The sequence below is a fragment of the Procambarus clarkii genome, unplaced genomic scaffold (assembly GCF_040958095.1).
Source record: "Procambarus clarkii isolate CNS0578487 unplaced genomic scaffold, FALCON_Pclarkii_2.0 HiC_scaffold_513, whole genome shotgun sequence".
NCBI lineage: Eukaryota > Metazoa > Arthropoda > Malacostraca > Decapoda > Cambaridae > Procambarus > Procambarus clarkii.
In genome coordinates, this window is record NW_027189546.1 from 68,152 (window position 1) to 76,069 (window position 7,918).

At 45.0% G+C, this 7,918-nt stretch overlaps 1 non-coding gene across 1 annotated transcript; it reads left to right on the forward strand.

The window, feature by feature from the left end:
* Nucleotides 1–7,799: 7,799 nt before the first annotated feature.
* On the forward strand, nt 7,800–7,918 carry LOC138361610 (5S ribosomal RNA). The gene has a single exon (XR_011227069.1). It is a non-coding gene; the product is annotated as a 5S ribosomal RNA (ribosomal RNA).

A 7,918-nucleotide genomic window follows, 5' to 3' on the forward strand; every position in this document is an offset into this window, starting at 1 on the left:
ATAATGTTTTTTGTTTTGTTTTGTTTTGTTTCGTTTGTTTTTGTTTGAATGGCTGGCTCCACGGGAAATTCACGGAGTTGTGTGGAATAAGGCCTGGTAAAATGAATTAATATGTATGTCATGTTTAAAACAAACTCGCTTAATATAGATATTGTGTGAGGCTTTATACAAAAACAAACAACCAAAACAAAACATGTTGTATATATATATATATATATAGCTTAATCCGGGTTTGAACTCGCAACTCCAAGAATACGCATCACTTATATACACTTTACCACTGGACCACTGCTGCAGGACACTAGCTTGATGCTGAGGTATCAATTTAATGACGTAAATGCCATTTCCACAAATAAATGATAATTAAAAAGTATTTGTATGTACAAATCTTTTCTGTTTAAAAGGCTACAATATCAGTTACTGATATAATTTGTGTTAATGTTTCTATACCCACAAGAAGGCATATTTTTGCTTATATGTAAAGGGTACGGAGAAGGAATCCACAGACCATCATTCCCCTCCCCTTCCCTCCCCCCCCCCCCCCCCCCCCCCCACCCCCAACTCCCACCTACTACCACCACCACCACCACCACCACCACCAATCACCACCAATCACCACCAATCACCACCACCAATCACCACCACCACATCTAACCGAAAACCCCCTAACACATCAACCCTCCCCCCAATCAACAGGCGAAATAATAACCCTCAAATGCCTGCCTGCCTGCCTGCCTGCAAGCCAATACTAACGGTCTTCTCAGAAAGAAAATCTCTTTGTATCTGTATTACTTGATGAAATGTATGATTCTAATAATGAAAATAAATTTTGATGTCGGTTGTATGAGCATAATGACCAATATGCACATGATATGAATGAATTAAATAGTGTAGTTTTAAGTAATTAGGTTGTAGACACATTAAGCGGATATGATATTTGACGCGTCCAGAACTGGTGATTTTTGGTTTAGTTTTAAATGCACCACCACCACCACCACCACCACCACCATTGCTTCCCCAGAGCCTAATTAAGGACCGGTAAAAGGAGTCAATATGTATGTCATCTATAAAACCAAAGAATGAATAAAAAAACACACACAAACCTACATAATAGTATTAGGAAGATTGTATGGCAAAAAAAAAAAAGTATTATTCCCATTGGGTCGTTTGAACTCGCGACTTCCAAAACACCAGCCACACACCTTACAACCCAGCCACCATAGAGTTGGTATAATTGTGCAACTTTAGTTATAAAAGTAAAGTTTTCTCACATTGTATTGATAACTTAAAGGATTTTTTTTTTTTTTTGCATGTACAAATCTTATTGTCTGTTCTATGAAAAGGCTTGATGTAAATTATGTATTTTTTGAATGATTGAATTGTAGGCACATTAAGCGGATTCGATATTTGATATATCCAGAAAAGGCGATTTATGTTCAGTTTTAAAATGCATCACCGTTAACGCTAAAGGACTGGTAAAATGACTCGATGTTTGTCATTTTTAAAATAAACACTAAAACAAGGCCCTTAACATATATAATGTTTGAATATAAATTGAATGCATATAAATACAAAGTGGGAGTGGCTGGCTGGCTGGCTGGCTGGCTGGCTGGCTGGCTGGCTGGCTGGCTGGCTGGCTGGCTGGCTGGCTGGCTGCCTGCCTGCCTGCCTGCCTGCCTGCCTGCCTGCCTGCCTGCCTGCCTGCCTGCCTGGCTGCCTGGCTGCCTGCCTGCCTGCCTGCCTGCCTGCCTGCCTGCCTGCCTGCCTGCCTGCCTGCCTGCCTGCCTGCCTGTCTGGCTGCCTGGCTGCCTGGCTGCCTGCCTGCCTGCCTGCCTGCCTTGCCTTGCCTTGCCTTGCCTTGCCTTGCCTTGCCTTGCCTTGCCTTGCCTTGCCTTGCCTTGCCTTGCCCTGCCCTGCCTTGGCTGCAGCTGGCTGGCTGGCTGGCTGGCTGGCTGGCCGTAAATCAACTCTTAACAACACCACACCACACCACACCATCACTCATCACCCATCACCCACCACCGGCCCCAGTCTCCCAGCCTCTCTTATATACCCGAGCAGGCCCTTTAAATTATTTGAATTGTTGCACTTCGGCCAATGGCAGGCACGATCGCTGCTGCTCAAACATATTCTGGTTCACAAGTATTAATATATATATATATATATATATATATATATATATATATATATATATATATATATATATATATATATATATATATATATATATATATATATATATTCATGAAACACATTAAAACCTTGATCATTTATTCATTCATTACGTCTAGTGAAGAATTGCTTTTGTTCATTTGTATGATTAAAAATGGATAGAATATGAATTCCTCGCTTAAAGTAAAATATAAAATATATATTGGATTTATATGATTGGTTAATATTCCAAGTGATGCTGAATATCCCCTATAATTTTGTTTTGTTTGTTTGTTATGTACACATTCCAAATGAAATCAATATAAATGTTATTATTAATGTTTGAAAGTTGATTGTCTACTTGAATCTCTCTATTAAAGTGTGTGTGGCTCCGGATGGAGCCTGGTTATGGTATTTGTCGCGGTGGGTGGCAGAAGTGCTTACTTCTTCTCTGTCTTCTTTGGCAAAAGAACTGCCTGAATGTTTGGAAGAACACCTCCCTGTGCAATGGTTACGCCAGACAGAAGTTTGTTGAGTTCTTCGTCGTTGCGGATGGCCAACTGCAAGTGACGTGGGATGATACGGGTCTTCTTGTTGTCACGTGCGGCGTTACCGGCGAGCTCGAGAACTTCGGCAGCGAGGTATTCCATGACGGCTGCCAGGTAGACAGGAGCGCCAGCACCGACGCGTTCGGCGTAGTTGCCCTTACGCAGCAGACGGTGAATTCTGCCCACGGGGAACTGAAGTCCGGCCCTGCTGGAGCGAGACTTTGACTTGCCCTTCACTTTGCCTCCCTTGCCGCGTCCTGACATTGCTGCTGCTGTTGTGGGTTTGTGGTGTTTTAATGCCGGCTTGCTTTGATGTCCATAGGGAATGGAAAGGATGGGGGAGGTAGAGGGATGGGGAGATGAAATTCAGGAAGAGGATGCGGGTGTCGAGAGAGAGGAGGTTTGAAAGTTCGGTGGCCTGTCCACCATGGGTTGACATTTTTGTATGTGTTGTTTGTTTGCGTGTGTGTTATGTTGGGTTGTCATGTTATATACCCCGCTCAGGATCAAGGGAGTCCGCCACTGACCAATCAGCGCGCTCCGCCACGCGACCCGCTCTGAGCTGAGTCGCGAGCGGGATATAAAAGGAAAGCTCGACTCGCGCAAAAGTTCATTATTGTATCGCAACGCCAGCCAGCACGAGCATCATCATGCCACCCAAGGCATCTGGAAAGGCTGCCAAGAAGGCCGGAAAGGCCCAGAAGGCCATTGCCAAGGGCGATAAGAAAAAGAAGCGCAGGAGGAAGGAGAGCTACAGCATCTACATCTACAAAGTGCTGAAGCAGGTCCACCCCGACACTGGTATCTCTTCCAAAGCCATGTCGATCATGAACTCGTTCGTGAACGACATCTTCGAGCGCATCGCCGCCGAGGCTTCTCGCCTGGCCCACTACAACAAGCGTTCCACCATTACCAGTCGGGAGATCCAGACGGCTGTAAGGCTCCTGTTGCCCGGAGAACTGGCCAAGCACGCCGTCTCTGAGGGCACTAAGGCCGTCACCAAGTACACCTCCTCCAAGTAAACGGCTTACTTACTGCCCTGTGGTGGTGGCTTGGCCTCAAACCAACAAACTCGGCTCCATTGGAGCCACACTTTAATTTCTAAAGAGATTGTGAGTGTTAGACACCAATACTATTATAACAAAAACCTCTGTCACTGAAAGCAAATAGCTATAAAATGAGAATATTTATGAAACTGTCTGTGTGTGTTTCTCTCTCAGTCTCTGTCTGTCTGTCTGTCTGTCTGTCTGTCTGTCTGTCTTGTCTGTCTGTCTGTCTGTCTGTCTGTCTGTCTGTCTGTCTGTCTGTCTGTCTGTCTGTCTGTCTGTCTGTCTGTCTGTCTGTGTCTCTCTCTCTCTCTCTCTCTCAACACATATAAGCACTCGGTATCTTTTTTCTAGAGATTAGAGATTCATTGTTATGTTCCACATTAGGATTACTATGCAGGCCACCCTCTTAGGTTTGAAAATGTCAAGAAAACGGTTAATTTAAAATGTCATCTCCTAACTTAACAGATTAAGCCAGAGGACCGAAAACAGAATAAAACAGGACTGGACAGTATGTCACTTATACAAGCTGCTTTTATTTCTAGTACAGTATGACAATTTTCATTTGGGGGGGGGGGGTGTGATCCTTGACAGTGCATAAGAGCGAAAAGCGACGGCGTTTTGTTTGTAAGAGAACAGGTTGTACTACAAATGACTACTTGATTTATTGATATCACGTGTATGTATGACACCTAAATTAGTGTATTTATTTATTTATTTATTTATTTATTATATGTGTAGATGAAGGTTAATTCATATGACTGATGCTAGGAATGTCTGAAATCTCCTTAGAAGGATATTTTGGCCCTGAGAAGGGCCGAGTTTGGTGTATACTAGGGTGGTCGATTTAGCTTATGCACGCTCTCCACGGATACGGCGAGCAAGCTGAATGTCCTTTGGCATGATGGTGACACGCTTGGCGTGGATGGCACAGAGGTTAGTGTCCTCGAAGAGACCGACCAGGTAAGCCTCGGATGCCTCCTGTAAAGCCATGACGGCAGACGACTGGAAGCGAAGATCGGTCTTGAAGTCCTGGGCAATCTCGCGCACCAGACGCTGGAAGGGAAGTTTCCTGATGAGCAACTCGGTGCTCTTCTGGTAACGACGGATCTCACGCAGGGCGACCGTTCCGGGCCTGTAACGGTGAGGCTTCTTCACACCCCCTGTGGCAGGAGCAGACTTGCGTGCTGCCTTGGTGGCCAGCTGCTTACGAGGAGCCTTGCCTCCCGTGGACTTGCGAGCAGTCTGCTTGGTGCGAGCCATGGTGAACAACTGTGGTTTGTGATGGCCGGCGCCGAAAAATTTTTGCTTATATACGCCGTCTCGAGGCGCTTGCTCGAGCGCCATTGGCTGCTCGACTCGCCTACGTCACCCCGTTGCCCCTCCCCTCCTTCCTCTGGCTGCAGCCAACAGGCGGCTCACCTCAATCACTATTATCGCTGATTTTGCTCTATTTTTTGGATTTGTGCAAAAGTCATTTCACAGGGACGTGAAACAGACGAGTAGGCAACTGCAGTTTTGAAAGCGTTGTGAGAAAGCCGTGTCTACTCGACCACAAGCGTAAAGTAAGGGCAGGCAGGAGTTGCAATGCTACTAGTACGTCCGCTTGATGGGATATAGTCGGGAAATCGTGCTGGCATTCGTCAATTCGATTCACACAACTTCAACACCATGACTGGACGCGGCAAGGGAGGCAAGGGACTCGGAAAGGGTGGCGCCAAGCGTCATCGTAAGGTGCTACGTGACAACATCCAGGGCATCACCAAGCCCGCTATTCGTCGCTTAGCTCGTCGTGGCGGCGTCAAGCGTATTTCGGGTCTCATCTACGAAGAGACCCGTGGCGTCCTGAAGGTGTTCCTCGAGAACGTCATCCGTGATGCTGTAACCTACACGGAACACGCCAAGAGGAAGACCGTCACTGCCATGGACGTGGTGTACGCTCTGAAGCGCCAGGGTCGTACCCTCTACGGATTCGGCGGATAAGAGCTTTGCTAATCCATCGATTCCACCCACCACCACCTCAAAACGGGACCTAATTAGGTCCCTATACTTTTTTACTGAAGGGCTTAATAGACGATAACATAAATTGTTTTGATATCAGCTAGCACATTGGGTCTTATGAAATCTATTTTTTATCCTCGCATGCTTAAAGGGACTCTGATTGGGGGAGGGAGGGGGGGGGGGGGGAAGGTTTGTTACGTTATATACTAGCAGAGCAGGATCATTGGTGGGGAGGGGGAGAGAGAGAGAGAGATCTTTCCCAACTCTTCCTTTTTACATGAGTGAGCTACCCGTTTTATTCATTTTATCCTTCTCAGAGCTGTTTTGATAGTATCCAAATGATGGTAAATGAAAAGGGAGGACACGAATATCTACCCAGAATTCAGGACTGGCAATCGATATGCATGTTTGAGTGCGAATCTTTTTCTCTCTCAACTTAGGTATACGTTTATGTCGTACCTAAAAGCGAGAACCACACTATATGCACTAGTGTGCATATATATATATATATATATATATATATATATATATATATATATATATATATATATATATATATATATATATATATTATAGCTTCAAGACTCCGAACCAATATAGAAGCATCAAGAGGAAGTGCTTGTGTTATGGGCCAATAGGCCTTCTGCAGTTACTTCCATTCTTATGTTTTTATTCCCATTGGTTCGTGTTTTATCTTGTGTAAATGTCAATCACCTTACCCAAAACTTTGGTACCATATCACCTCACCCATGTATGTATATATATATATATATATATATATATATATATATATATATATATATATATATAATATACAGAGTAAATCTACCCCAAAAGTAATGATTTATTTGTCTACAAAACTAAACTCTTTTTGGAATCATATGAGGCCCCTCCACTGAGGGGGGGAGGCCTGGATGTTTATTGTCATGTGTATTCATGCTGCTTGCATGTCGTCGTTTATTTTGCCTTTGTTGTTTTCTTGACAGCTTTCTTTGCCTTGGGTGGTTTGGGAGATTTTGAAGCTCTCTTTATTTTGGGCTTTTTGTTCCCAACAACAAGCTGCTGCTGCTGCTTCTTTTTCAAGGCTGTAGGTGGTTTGTTGCTTGTGGCGGCTTTCTTGGGAGTTACCACGGCCTTCTTTGCTGCTGTAGATGGTTTCTTGGTTGTGGTGGCTTTCTTGGGAGTTAGAACGGCCCTCTTCTCTGCTACGGCCAGCTTGAATGATCCACTAGCTCCACTTCCCTTGGTCTGAACAAGAATGCCGTCAGCCACTGCTTTCTTGAGAAATCTTCGGATGTAAATGGCGATCTTGGCAGCCTCGACTTTGTTGTTGGCAACAACGTACTTCTTGATTGCTTGTAGAGACGAGCCCTTACGGTCTTTGAGTGCTGCGACCGCGGCTAGAACCATTTGACTAGTTTTCGGGTGAGCAACCTGGACGCGAGGTTTCCTGGTGGTGGCCACCACAGCAGCAGCAGCCGCAGCCTTCTTGGTAGGCTTTGCTTCTACCATGATGATGATGATGAACCAACCAAGGTGATGAGAGACGCTCAGACAGTCACGGGGGAATGATGCTGCCGCCGCTTGAGCCGAACCTATTTATGTGCCGGCACGGTACAGAAGCTGCAACCTGGCAACTCGTCCACCAATCACGACGGTTGGTTTTACGGCTCCGAAACCTGGATCCCATATCTTCTCTAAAATAGAAGCATTTGTTCATGTTCTTTGTAAAAGTATCATAAAGCAGGACAGATGAGACAAATATCATAAAAACTGAAGAGCAGATGAGCACACACATGTTTGTATTACAAAAGAAAATCCACAAATTCATTAGAAATTGGCAGGGCAGGCTGAGGAAGTAGGTAGATGTAAAATGTCTGTAAATGGCGAAAGAACATAAACCCAAGACTGAATAAACGATGTTAAATATCCATGCCAAGGAGACAAAAATATGTTAGGATACAATTACCATTAAGACACCACAAGCAGGTCCGTATCCTGCCGTGATGACTAAAAGAGTTGGTTATTAGCCACAATGTGTAGGCAGTCTCATGCCAACGGCCATACCACGTTGAGAACACCGCTTCTCGTCCGATCAGCGAAGTTAAGCAACGTTGGGTTTGGTTAGTACTTGGATGGGTGACCGCCTGGGAACACCAAATGCTGTTGGCA